Source organism: Thunnus albacares, chromosome 7 (genome assembly GCF_914725855.1).
Source record: "Thunnus albacares chromosome 7, fThuAlb1.1, whole genome shotgun sequence".
Taxonomy (NCBI): Eukaryota; Metazoa; Chordata; class Actinopteri; order Scombriformes; family Scombridae; genus Thunnus; species Thunnus albacares.
In genome coordinates, this window is record NC_058112.1 from 14,213,524 (window position 1) to 14,228,454 (window position 14,931).

The window sequence follows — 14,931 nt, forward strand, 5'->3', positions numbered from 1 at the left end:
TGTATCTTGAAGCATTATACATAAGTTATTAACATTGCCAGGTTTCCCAGGAGTGTGCAACAGAAAAATGACCAATGAAGGCACATAAACACATAGACACACTATGATCCGCTTACTTTAAAGTTGTCAAAATGTGTCAATAGCTTTCCATAACAGGCCTTCAAACATTTTTTGAAGTGCAAAAACCCCTCTGTTACATCTGTTTAGCACATGTCTGGAACAATGACTGAACTTCATTTGTTCATGAAGTATGGGAATTATTATGCAACATCAATCACATCGTATCTTTATATTTTAATTATTGTCAGTAATTTAAAGTGAGTCATATTAGTTATAATCAATGACCCATGGAGCTTTGACCCCTCAGCGACTGGTGAGCTACATAAAGATCATCTCTAAAAGAGACTGATTTAAATGACATTAGCAGTATTTAATCTAATTTGCAGTCATTTGTTGAAGTTAAACTCTGGGTATGTGGAAAGAAAATATTTAAAGTGATAACAGGTAGCCTGCTGTCTCTGCTCATTTTTCATCTCAATTTCACTGGGGGTAGAGCCAAGACACACACATCAGCCACTCTGCCTGACTGAATAAGAAATACACACCAACCTGAATGCACTACCGGGGGTTCCCACACTCTTGGAAAATCAGAAGAAGTCATGTCATTTCAAAATTCTATTTTCCAGGCCTGGAGAAGTTATGAGAAATTATCAGATGCAGAAGTGTTTTGGAAAAGCCATACAATTTAATTGCATTCGTTTCTTTTTTGAATGCTGTTCAATATCACAAAAACATGTGGCCTTTTCATGAAATACTCCAGACCTTTTGGAGGAAAATATTGTTTGTTACACTTTTTTTTTCACAGAGGTAAAATAACATAACACATGCACGCAACAGATCAAGGCCTACTAACTAACACAATACTATCAGAGTGCCATGAGTAGGTGGTGAAATCCCATGTTAGGAGGCAGGAGGTCATGCTTGTTATTTTTTAGAGGATCAGTCCCAGTGTTACTGAGGCCTTACTGATGTCTTTTATATAGTGCAGACAGGTCCCCCTGGTTTTACAAGAGCCCTAAGCACCAAGACTGCAGCCGTCAGCTCAACCCCTCCAACGCCGTGGCCCCTGAGACACGACTGTGAAGGCCTCACAGGTCGCTGAAATTTAGAGTGAGGGGATAGTTTGGTTTTTCAAAGAATTATTTATGTCTCTTTATGGAATTTAATGATATAATTGACATTGAACAGATTTACTATAAACAAAACACCCAATCTACTTCCTGTTTACTTGTGTCCAGACCCACAGTGGTGTAAACTGTTTAAAATCATTGAAACAAGAATAGTAAAAAGCATGAAACCCTCAGTGTTTGAGAGAGTCCATTTCCCTAAGTTTGAGCAGAGTTGCCACTACTTCCACAGACATCTATTAATTAAAGATAATGTTCAAACTGCATGCAAGGACAGAGCAAAGGCATCTGTTGGATTAGCAATGCAGCTATTTCTATTTGCGAACACATTACGCAATGCATTTCAGGAAATCCTGTGACTGACTGCTCAACTTACTTAACCGTACCTCATACATTTCTGGAAAAACAACGGACTCTGGAATATAATTTAAATCTTGTAATGAGAAAATCAAATGTCTTAAAGGGTGTTCAATGATTTACTCTCACATGGGCCATTTTCACAGCACACATTTTGACTAGTCATAGCAGAAAAAGCCAGCCCGTCCTCCCAAGAAAAATGACAGTTGCCAAAAACGATCTATAGTTATGTTTGAGTGACGGACGCCATCTAGTGGTTATGGTAATTATGACCCGGAGAAGTGACGCAGTTCAGTTGACGTCAATATAAGGCGACAAATTTCCCTGTTAGAAGGTGGTGAGATCGCTGTTTGCTTCCCGCTTCCAACTGCGAGTTTCACATTTCCAACCGCGAGTCGGGACAGTTTTTTAAAAACCATAGCTACTATTGTCATGGTGTTTATTGTTGCCATGACGACAAAGGTTGCCTAATTTTAAGGGAGTAACTTTAACCCACACCATATTTCACGTTATAATTTTAACCCAAACCATGACCTTTCCCTAATCCTAACCAAGAGCTTTTTGTGCCTAAACCTAACCAGACCACAGTGTTGTCACACCGTAAAAACATCATTATTTTTTTAACAGTGATTTGTAACAGTTTAGCGATTAATGCTGATAGAGGTGACATATTAGAAATCAGAATCAGAATCTGAAAAACTTTATTGGTCACCGAGGGGAAATTGGGTCATGTTACAGTTGCTCACATTCTAGAATAGAAATATATGTAAGCACAGAGAAATTATAAGAAAAAAAGAAAATAACAAAAACAAGAAATATGTAAAAGTATGTGCATCATACTACAATAGTAACAACAATGTAACAATAATGCTGAGAAATGGGATCTATAAATGTGTTAAAATGTAAGAATAGTATTAATAAGAAATATCAGTTGAAATATACAGTAAAAATGCAGTATTAATGCAGTATAAATATACATCAGAGTATGGCACAGTTGAATTATTGCACAGAATTATTGTAAAACGCTCCTATGGGTCGTTCTGCAGTGCATGGACAATCAACCTATATGATCATTTAATTATCATTGTCATTCTTCAAGGTGCAAATGTGCAAAAGTTCAGTCACTGGAGTAAGGTGTGTGGGGGTGGGGGGCTATCATACCAAGGCGACAGCTGTGGGGAAGAAGCTGTTCCTGGAGCTGCTTCCTGTAGCGCCTCCAAGAGGGGAGGAAGGAGGAGTGGGCACGACAGTGTGACAGAGAGCCTGCAAGCACAACACCAGGTCTCTGAAACTCTCAGCCATCACTTTAATTAATTACACCTGTGCTTTTCCAACTATGATGTGTCAAAATGTCTTACGTGGAAAAGGCACAGCGCAAGTTTCTCCTCTTATTTGGACTAGTGAGGTGAAAAATAAATATTTTTTTTCCATAAACCTACTTTGAGCAGTAGCTGTTGTGACAGAATTTTACTTTCTCCAACTCTGTCTTGCACTAATGCACAATTTCCTCACATAATTTTTCAACAGTAGAAATAACATAAACTTTGCAAGTTGACACTGTACAGTAAGCCGTTTATTTGGAGGATCATACCATAAATGTCTGAAAGTGTAACACTTACAAACCAGAATTGTGGTCCATGTTACAGTAAATGTCAGTGTCGCAGCTAATTTTATCTTTGTGTATTGTATATGACTCAAAAAAATAACACTGAACTCAGTGAATGGAATGAATCACCTACTTTAATGAAACAGGACATGTTCAGCTGGAAGCAGAGAAAAAGAAAATAAAGTTGAAACGCTCCTTCCTCTCAGTGCCAGGAATAAATCTGAGAGTCTTCCATTATTAGTTAGCTACTCTACATCTCAGTCAATCTGCTGCCAAACTGTTGTCCTGGTGGTGGGAGGATGATGACAATGACGACACCACTAATGACAACAATTAGGACACCGCAATAGATTAATCCAGAAAAAATACACCATCAAGATGACTGGCTGGTCCTGCTGTGACCGATCACATGCTGGCATTATGCTCAGACAGACAGATTGCATTTAACAGCCCTTAAATCTTAATTACAGCCTGGTATGACTCACAGTGGCACAGCACTTCAAACAGCTCTAAATCTGCTCTTATTCTCCTTAGACACACAACAATGTTGCGATGAGCTGATTAAACAGGTTTAGAGTGTTTTCCAGCTCAGTTCCTCTTCTTTGATATCTTAGCGTACCTGTCGCTGTTTCATAACGAATTTGGCAGACTCTAACAAGGAAGATAAGATCGTGTAGCTTCTGCCGCACCACCCGAGTGTGCTTGATAGTGTAACCAGAGGCAGTGATGCTATCAGGTGCTGCGGTGGAGAAAACTCTATAGTTTGGCAAAGGTTCAGAGGATTTGTGGTGTGCTGACAAGCAGCATGTCCTGTCTCTCTCACACACACATCTGCTCATCAGCTATTTTAATCCTTTGAGTTTGTTAGATGAGCACACACGCCTCTATGTGTACCACCATGCATTATCCTTATGTGAATGCGCTCTCATGCGCGCACACAATAATTGCTTTAGGTTTGGAGTCCTGGTTGATTACAGTGTGCTGAATGTGGCAGAGGTGGTAGTTGTCGGTCTTTGTCCTGCTTTGAGGTAGTGGCATCGCTGGAGTTGTGGGTGGGCTTGCGAGATTGTCGTGCTTGGCAGATGGTAATTTGGGGTTGAGTCTGTGGTTAGTATTGGGGTAAGAGTATAAGTTATGCTTGGTGTTGGTTTGACTAGGCGGAAGTCAACAGAAGGGAACAGTAGCTCAAGCCTTCACTCTGGCTGTCTACTGTAGATTAGAAAGTTCTGCGGTTTCCTCCTCTTGTCCCCTTGTCTTTCCTTTCTTCATTCTTCCTGCTTCACTTTGAGTTTCTGGGTATTTTGGAGGAAAAAGGAAAATGAGGATGACAGAACAAATAGGAGGGACAGTCGGAGATACTGAGAGACAGACAGAGAGAGAGACAGAGGGATAGAGAGGAGGGAACAGGACAGGGCAGGAACCAGGGAGAGGCAGTGTTTGAAGTTAAACAAAACTGGTCCGTATCCTGAGGAAGTGACTGTTGCCAAAGGCAGGGATAAAGACGGGACTGTTCCTCATGGTCTGTGAGTGCACATGATTACATGTGTACTCTGTGTGTGTGTGTGTGTGTGTGTGTTGACGTGTTTCGGTTTGATAATACCACCATCCCACAACACAAACCCCCTATTTTCACACGCAGTTATGACTCATTTTCACTTCTCATGCTTCCCTTCGTGGGCGCATCGTGTCCTCTGCTTAGACCTCCACTTAGTCCTTTGGGTAATAAATTAAGCTCTCTAAAGGTCTGCATTCACTACTTGTCTGCTCAGAATCCAAAGGGGTGTTTTTCTTTTCCCTGGGTCTATAAATGAGGAGTTGATTGGGTGCTAACAAGGAGCACTTTATGGATTTCAGATAACATCGCTGTGCCTGAGTAATAGTGGTTCAGGGTCTCCAGGGTCATATTAGTTCGAATAATTTGAGGTGGTGTGTGTGTGTGAGCGAGAGAGCCAGAGAGAGAGAGATCTTGTACTTCTATCCTTTTAAGGCGCAATTTGAGTTTTAGATCTTTTTGGGAGTGAGGACTTTGGTTTGGTGTTAAGTTCAAGCAGAATTAGTTATAGGGCAAGGGTTTGACTTAGGCAAATAGCTGTAAGGTTAAGGTAGGGGTTAAGGAAATAGGTGATGTTGACGACAGTCCTCACAAGTCTAGAAATATGTATGTGTCTGCATGAGGTCAGGAAGTTAAAAGCTTTCCTCTCCTGTGCATCCTGACAAGATGGATAAGCTCAAATGTAAATGAATGCTTGTGGTTTGAGGTGTATTTGCATGCACGTGTGTATGTATACAAATACTTATGGCAGGACACTGAGGGTGTGCAGAGTGGTATTAGCTTTGCTGTAATGACACACAGTGGTTGAATCCCACAGCCACCCAGACAAAACTCACCCAGTGTAGCTGCTCGGGGCACAACACTCAGAGATTACACATTAGTGTGAGTGTGGTTGTGGGTGTGTATGCATTCCCACTTCAGTCTACAGCAGTCTAGACTCTCTAACAGCCCTGTTGTGGAACAGCTAATCAGCACAGCTGATGAAGCGGTGGGAAAAAAGGAGAGCAGAGGGGATAAAGGTCACGCAGGAGGTTTAAGACTGAGAGACAAAAACAAAACTCCTGGAAGAGAGAGAGCTGTGGAGAGGCCAATGAGGCATGCAACAACTGGCTACATTACATATGCGCTAGAGATGATCTGTCTTGGAATGATTATCGTCTTCCCTGTAGATATGCAAATAGGGATCAGTGCGGTTTGGGAATGATGTGAGTGGTGAAACTGGTAAGATAGTTCTCTAACAGGACGTGACTTTCAAACAAGCAAAAAAAAAATTCCAACTGAATTAAAGGTTCTTTCGACCCTCTCAGCAGATAGCATGAATAATATGCCCTAGGCCAACTGCCAGTCAGTACCGACTCTCCTCCCTCTTGCTCTGAAAAGTGCTTTGTTTTCTGGGAGCTGTCAGACGGACTTCATGCAGGTTTTGGAGGGCTTTCCAACCTAGGACCACGTGCTTGACAGGCTGAATAAGAGGAAAAGGATTTCTCAAAACCACATCTGATAGTTGAATGCACATCTGTTTAATAGTAAGAATGTATGTATGTGTAATATGTTTGTGTGTATGGGAAGTATATGTATATACTATATATATATGTGTGTGTGTATTTCTCCATCCCTGCCTCTCAATGTGTCTGTGAGAGCAATGATATAAGAACTATCTTGGGTTTAACCTTTCTCGCTACATGTTTTTGTGTAGAGGCTTTACTGCCTGTTATGACTCACAGAGTTGGAGAGGATGATAGATAATGTCCTGTGTGTTTAGTAATTACGCAGTCAGCCAAGCTGTTGCTCATTCATAGAAAGGCAGCTTTTCCAATTCACCACTTGGGGAGAATGTTTATACTTCATGGGCACATATTTATGGGTACAGACATTTTCTTTGGCACAGGATAAAGTTTTTAGTGTGAGTGCGTTTGTTCAGGAAATAACTTTTCATTCTCATGTGCCTTCAGAGATTTATCTGTTTTGCTATTGGTCTATCAGATCATATGATCGCCGTCTGATTTTCTGGCTCATATGGAGAGTTCAGCTGTTCAGAAGTATAGTGTATAGCAGTCAGACGCACCTGTTTTGATGCATGGATGTCTACTTATGATTAGGGAATGGTTAGAACAGAGATGGATCGATAGTGACATCGAGGGACGGACCAGTGACGAGTAGACAACATCAGTATTTTTGTTCCGGTCTGCGCCTGACTGGAGCAGTAGTACAGTCTGGTTTTTACTCTGTGTGTATGATTTAGGCTGCGTGGGTTGTGTGTTTGTGTCTGGACAACAGCAGGGCCCGAGGCTTGAGCGTGATAGAGAGGTTAACCAAAGCATAACCAGAGGGCTGGAGTCTGGGTTTGTGGAGTGGAGTGTTTTGATGGTTTGTGTTATCTGTACTGGGAGCCTGAAAGCTCACGAGATGCAGCCACAGCCCTTGGGGGCATGAGTGATGTATGCTGTAAGGGGATGTGTGTCATGGACAGTTAAAAGGTGTTGGGGAGCTCCAGAAGAACATAGAAACACAGAAAACATTAGCAAATGCCCTCCTGGAACTGCTTAGACTTTGTCTGTTTTTGCTCTGTGTAATAAGCAGAAACATACAAAAACAGACATGCAGTGGCGTGAATATGTGTAGGAGGGCAAGGGCATCACACTGTCTGAATTAAAGGTATAATGAGATATGTGTGTGAAGGTTCCCTGAGAGAATATTGGAACAAGAAAATGGCATCAGTGGTCCATGCATTTGAGTGTATTAGTCCACATAGGGTGCTAATGCAACAGAAAGGTCATGGCTAGACCATCCTGATGGAAAACTTGTAGGCCATAGAGGCCTGCAATTCCCCAGACAGCGATGAGTCACTGTTAGTTGATTTGAAGGTTAACAACAACTAGTCTTCGTGAGTCAAACCTATCTTTCTTTGCTGTGGTGAGATATGTGTTAATAGTGGGAGAGAGTCGTTGGGAAAGTCTGATTTGTTTTACTTTGTGTCTTTGATACTGTATACACGATGTTTTGGGTGACTCATGCTTACTCACAATGACATTGTGGACATTTGTTTTTTTTCATGCTGCATTTGACTGAGAAAGACTCAAGATTATGCAGGTTCTGCTTTCTGCTCTGGGAACAGAGGGAGGGTGGGACTGAAAAACTGGCAGAGTGAATGAGACGCTGGGACATCTGGTGTGGTTGTTTATTTACCCAGTAAGGAAGTGACAAAACAGTCCTCTTTCATCTGTTGGCTTTACTGGTTTATTTGTCCAATCAATAATTTAAGCCCATTCCTCTTTTTGCCATTCTTTCTTTGTACCACTGTTTCCCTTTTTCCATTCCAGTCTGCTTTTGTAATGTAATGCTTTTGTGACCGTACATTACAGGGCTGGTACTTCTTGATGAATCACTTAAATCAATGAGTCAAGGGCCCAAAACATCTTCCATTGCCCCTAGATTTCATGTCTATAAAAGGATGGATATGTGAAAGAGACATAACTATTTCATCAGTTGTAGGTTGACAGTGAAATATTGTGGTAAAGGGGTTGAGTTCACAGTGGATGATTATACTTTTGTCTTTATCTTTAATGACCCTGATTCCTTTGCTAAATCATGCCAGCAATTGAGTAGATTTTCCTCATTCAGTACTTGCTGAAACTTTATCGCATTTTAGGTTGCCAACCTTTTGGGAAATATGCCCGTTTGTTTTTATTCCAAAAATTAGATGACAAGATTAATGCCCTTCTCAGGTTTGTGTGTTAGACTAAGTTTGGAGCTGGAGCCAGGTGAAAGCAATGAAACAGCAAGCTTGGCTCCCTCCAAAGTTGAAAAATGTGTCTACTAACACCTCTAAAGCTCAGTAATTAATACAATATATTTCATTTGTCTAATCCATACACAAACAAAAATGCACAGTAAAAACGATACAGGTACATGTTGTAACTCTATCTCCACCTCAAACATCTTGAAGTTCTCATCTCTCTCTCAGAATAAAACAAATAAGCATATTTCATATAACACCAGTGTTAGTTACCTATCTGAGGGGTTGCAAGGCAAAACTAACAAGCTAGGAAAGAAGAAGAAGAACAATATTAATTTTCTCAGACTTTTCTGAAATATTTTCTTTTTAATTGGGAAATATTGGAGAGTGGATTGGATCACAAATGACACAATCTGAACCCATCTGAGCTATCTGCCTGACGCTGATCTAGCCTCTGGGGGCAACAGCCAATATTTTGGGGCTTCCTGTGTAGCCAGTGGATATCCAGATAATGGATATCCGGCCCAAGACTTCCTCTTCCGTGTGCTGGTCTTTGTTTACAGTCCGATTAGCAACTTGAGAAGGTCCAGACAACATTTCAGCTAATCTCTATAAACAGATATACGCATATGAATGCAGATACATTTTAAAAAAAGCTAATAAAAAGCTAAATCGTTATCAGATCATAGTCGATGGGTTCCAAGATTGCATTTCGGCCTATGCGTTCCGCCTCTTTTGCTCTCTACACGTGATTGGTCAATATCACTTGGTCTACAAATGGACTACAAACAGAAACCAGAACGCTTCTGGTACCAAAATCTTGTCCCATTGCCTACAGATTCTGCATTCATATGCAGATATATGTTAATAGAGATTACAAGTGACATTGTGACATAAACTGATGTTTTAGTTGCCAAAATCCAACCCTTAGCAACTGTAATCTCTTCACTTGACAAAGATGTGAAAATTGCATGTTGAATTTATGCAAAAGGCCTTTTTAAAGCATACATTTTGAGTTTTTATAGCAGAAAAAGTACAGGTGGAACTAATAGCATAAATAATGGCTCCCTTGTATTGTAGTTTCCCAATTAGCCATGTTACACAGTTCGAGGCTCCGACACTGACACACCTATATGTAGTAATGTTATTTGTCACACCTGTGCTTTTCCTGCTATGACATGTCAGAATGCTTGCTGTTAAATAGGCTTATGTTACTGTTGTGGTGGAAAAACATGATGTTAGAATAATTCCTGTCCATAACATGAAATATGAGTTTCATAGTTCACGCTCTTTTCATAGTAAAACTTCCTGTGTTGTCTTGTACAATCATAAATCCAGTAAAAACAATAGACACAGAAGAGTAATTAGACTCTTCTGAATAGAATGGATATCCAAATCATCTTTGCATGATATAAGCTGAGTGAAAAGTACGTGCAGCTGTTACAAAACACAGCTTTTTTTTTTTTTTTTTGCCTATGGTTCCACTTCTCTCTGCTGAACCGTGAACTTTGGGAGTCCCCTGGCTCTCACATTGACTGTTTAGATTGAGTATAGCACTATTTGGCCTTCACAATGCAGCCCCACTCCGGCAGGACTTTCCCCTATCGAATTCATTGAGAAATGTTTACCTTCACACCCTAACATGCTGGGGTGGCCCCAGAGCATGAGGTTAATGGGCATAAATTGCAAGTGCTCAGCTGTGTGTACACTCAGATGTCAACTCAAAAACAAAAGGGCAGAGGTGTGATATCAGATGCATATACTGTACACTGTACATGTGCAGAAAAGCACAGAACCAAGGTTACATATTGTGGCTGCCTTTAAAATGACTGTCTGGCTGTCAGTGTTCACTGTTTTTACCTTCCACTGTGAAGATGAAACAAGATGAAATAATTCATATGGAGCGCTTGGTATGTGGTGCAATATGTGGCACAGATGTTGAAGATCTCCTTTCGAACATAAACAAAACCATTTCTTATGTCATACTGAGAATGTATGCTTCACATGATTTATTCTTTAGTTGGACTGTGATTTTCCTTTCATACTAAATATTCTTTATACATGATCAATCTTCACATGACTGCGGCTTGTAATAAAAAACATTAATGTCTCATCGCTTGTTTCTGGTTTCTTTGTGCTGTGATATACGTTAAGTTCATTTTGATTATTTCAAATATAACAGATAACTCAACAACCAAAACATGTAACTCTGCATTTGTACAACAAGGTACTTCTTGAACATCTCTATGTATAAGCTTGTCTTCTTGTTAGTATGTAAGCGTCTAGCCAGTGCTCTTATCCAAAGCAAAACAGTATGAATGACATGGCAGAGGATAATTCAACAGGACATATACTGTAGCTTTTATCAACTTGGAACCTGGGAACTTATCATATTATGGTCTCACTAAGCGCATATTTATGCTGTTCAAATGTTCGTGGTGACTTTTACTGAATTCTTTTACAGAGGAAATGATTAAAGAAATGGCTTTTGAGTTGAGCTTTCATGTGTAATTTGGGCTCATATGTTGCATTTAATGGATGGACAGGGTTGGACTATATGAGGTGAATACCTCGTAGCTACTCTTTGAGGAGTGCAGATTTGCTATATTCAAGTCTGAAATGACATATACAGAATGCGTTTGCCTGTGAGTGTGTGCACGTTCGCATTATTGTCTGGCTTTGATGTTTTCTAAATCTGCGTGAATACGTCATCATTGACTGTGCGGTCATAGTAAGCATCTTGCATTGATACATAGATGGTAAATTCTTTGGTGAGTCTCATGGGGGTTGATACAGCCGCGTGAGTCAGTGTGCCAGGATGGCCAATTTTAGTCAGCAGTCATTAACAAAAGGGAAGTCCGTTAATGTTGCTGAGCTCATCTACAGCTGCTCGGCACTGAAATGTGAAATATATTATCATTGCAAACACACACATACACACATGGCTGGTAAAAATAAGCAGTTTTGCAAGTTCTCGGAGACACAACACACACCAATACATTACTCAGTGTCTCCTGCTAGCTTCTTTTGTTCTTTGGGTCTTTTCCTTTTATTCTCTTTAACTCTTTTCAGGTTGAGGCCACATGTGCACTGGTGGAGCTTTGAACCTGTGTAGGATTAAGCGTGTCTGTCTGGCTGGATTCATTTGAAAACAGGGCATGGTGCGGCTATGGCATCTGATTCTTTCTGCTCTTCAGTCAGAAGTTGTTTTCCATCCAAAACGTCTATGCAAATAATAATATCTTGAATTGAAAACAGGAATGGAGTTAAATATGATTTTTTTTGTCACTTAATAGTAGTAATAATGTGATGATTGGTAATGAAAATACAGCGTAGAAGTTGATAATGAATTAGCAACATTTTGCACATCATCCCAGATATTCCCACTATGCTGTAAAAATGTCAGATGGCAAACAGCACTGCATGATCCATTCATAAGACACGGTTGAGCAGGTAATTTAGACATTACACACACATAACACATTCCATTTGTGTGTATTTTCATCTTCAGACAGCATGAAATGTGACCAATGACACCAGTCGTGAAAGCAGACTTCCAATTTGTGCATTACTAATCAATTCTTTTAATTGCAGGTGAATGTTTCTGTGTTATTGCCTGTGTTATGAGCTCTAACCCACACAATGGAAACACTGCTAATTTCTGATATACTTCTTGCAATATCTTGCTTGAATTATGTTTCACTGTGGAAAATGGAGCTTCTCTCAGTCTCTTTCTTTTCGTCACAGGCTGCAAATAGATGAAAGGTGTGCACCATTTCCACCTAGGCGTCTCTGCATTGCAATTCCCCTGTCCTTTAACCAAGTTGCTCGGTTTAGGCGAACACAGTGAGAAATATAGCTCACCAAGCTGCTCTTTTTAATTCTTTCCAGGAGGTGAAAGAAAGGCCTGTGGTGGTAAACCTCTCATAGTTTTAGAAAGAATAAACAGTAAGCATTGTGAAGAAATAAATAAAACTGTAATAAAAGAGCTACACAGGAAGTTGGAGTTATGCACTGTTTTTTAAATTTTTTTAAATTTTCCAATTGAAAATGGAAAACTGCTCCAATATCAAAGGCAATCACAAAGGAAAACAAAAATATAGAGTTTACAAAATAACCTCAGAAATACTCTTGATTCCTTTTCCAAGACCACAGATTGACATTCTATGAACCGTATTTACCATAATTTACTCTCTCTTTTGTTTATAGGTGGCATTTCCTTTCATACAAAGGCTGACAGACGTATGACGGCATCACCAGTAAGTACAACACACACCTGATCTAATCTTTTTAAGTCCATAACAAATGGTGACTCACAGTACATCCAATACAGCAGTAACAACGACTGGAATAATATGACTCATGTCCATATATAGAATGGTGTTTTTTTTATTGTGTGTGTCTTTGCAAATTATGAGATTCCCCAGTGTTTCATATAAAAATTTCTCTCATGGATGAAAATTTGTCTGCATCTTTGTGTTTACCCCTCCCACACGTTAAGGCCCATCCCTGACCACAGCCAATAGGGGATAATGCATGGTTGATGCTTTGCCCCTCCCTGTAAGATGTAAATCTTTTTCTTTTTTTTTTCTCTGCTGACCACCACGCTCCCAGGAAAAGACAACAGTTTTCCAAATGACACGGTTGTAGACTTCCGATTACAGCCCTGTCACTTACTCTACCAACGTGTAAACACATGATGGAGAGACAGACAGAGAGAGAGAGAGAGACGAAGAGAGGGACAGAGAGAGATGTGCTGGGGTGTGTGGGCTGCTTTTTGTTTGCCACCAGACATCAGACCATTGGTTAGAAGGGCTAACATAAAAGTTATAACAACATGATGCCTTTAGTTAAGCTGTCTCACTGCACAAGCCTTTTGGCTCTCAAGAGGATAAGTGAACATAAAACAATAGACATAACTCATTAAATTATCTTGTGATGTCATAAGGACCCTATGTTCCACCTCAGCTGTTCTCTATATCTTCTATCTTGTTTTAAAGCAGCAGCAATAACATAACTTGCTGTAATCTGTTATACATTTTGATCCTACCGACAGCCTAGACATGTGCACTTTTGTCTCATATACTGCAGTATCTCCTTTAAAATATGTTTAAAAAGGAGTGTCAAATGATACATTTCTCAATTATAGCCATCCAAATGATTATTACAATTGTTTGAGCCATCCACAGCATCTTTGTGATCCTGTGGCCTGTGAGAAGACAGTCCTAGTGCTGGCTTCATCTTGGCCTCCTGACCAAAAGTGTGATAATTTTAGATTGAAGTCTCTCACATGGTCTGGAGCAAGGACGGTATTTGGAAATAAACTTGGAATTTAGCTTAATTGCAGTTTACAGATTTAGGAGGGGCAGCGTTCTCTTCTTTATTTTCTTGCATAAATAGAGAGTGACTGGAGGCCAAAGACATGAGGTTTGAAACCCACAAAAGAGGTTAAAGAACGTCAGAGGCAGTAAGGACACTTTTGAGCCTGGCTCCTTTGCTCTGCCTAAGGCTTAGCCATGCTCTGCCCCTAATGTGAGATCCTTCTCTACGCTCACCATATCCATCAGATTTATTATTCCACCCAGGCTATTAGGTCTCCGCAGTAAAACTCGACTGTTACTTTTTAACTGCTTTATGCACAGCCAAGTTACAGTGTTTGCTTTTTTCAGATGCTAATTTCTGTTGTAGGAGGTGCAGAACGTTTAAGTTGGGAATTTTCCCCATTTTTGTTCAGCTGGATCTCCTCACAGCAAATGAATCCTCCTCTGAGGTCCTCAAACTCTGACAGCCTCCCTGCACACACTGTTTTGTCCAGATATTTCCCATTACCTCATTACCATTATTTGTAATTGCTCCCTGTCATTTCATAATTCTTCTTTTTATCTTTTTATCTGACCCTTACTCTATTTTACAAAAGCCTTTACTTAATTAAGTTTTGCCAATTAAAAATTAACACTAAATCAAACACACACACACACGCATGCATGTATGCACGCACAAAGACACACACACACACACACACACACAGATTTACACACACACAAAATAAAAATGACAAACAGTTGAAAAACAGTTGTCCGGCCACACACACTCAGGTAAGAAATTGGCTAATCATAATCCTGAGAAAACAGAGAGGTTTTAAGTTTTCTTTTAAATGTGGAAACAGTAGTGAGTGATCTCAGGTCATCTGGTAGTTTGTTCCAGAGAGCAGGACCAAAGTAAGTAAAAGTTCCCTCTGAAGACCTGGATCTTATTCTTGGTTCAGTTAGACAACAACCACCACGTGACCTGAAGGATCTGGTTGGACTGTAGTCAGTGAGCAGGTCAGTAATGTACTGGGGAGCCAAACCATTAAGTGCTTTATAGACTATCAGCAGAATTTTGATCTTGATTCTGTGCTGTACTGGGAGCCAGTGAAGAGATTTAAGAACTGGTGTAATATGTTCGTATTTGCGTGTTTGCGTGTGTTAGTGTGACAGCACGATGTGATTTG

At 40.1% G+C, this 14,931-nt stretch overlaps 1 long non-coding RNA gene across 1 annotated transcript in view; it reads left to right on the plus strand.

Moving 5' to 3' along the window:
* Positions 1-12,892, plus strand: part of LOC122986135 — a 79,699-nt gene extending 66,807 nt beyond the window's left edge. Inside the window, exon 3 of the long non-coding RNA XR_006404243.1 lies at positions 12,648-12,892. This is a non-coding gene — a long non-coding RNA (uncharacterized LOC122986135). The remainder of the gene's footprint in view (positions 1-12,647) is intronic.
* The last annotated feature ends 2,039 nt before the right edge of the window (positions 12,893-14,931 follow it).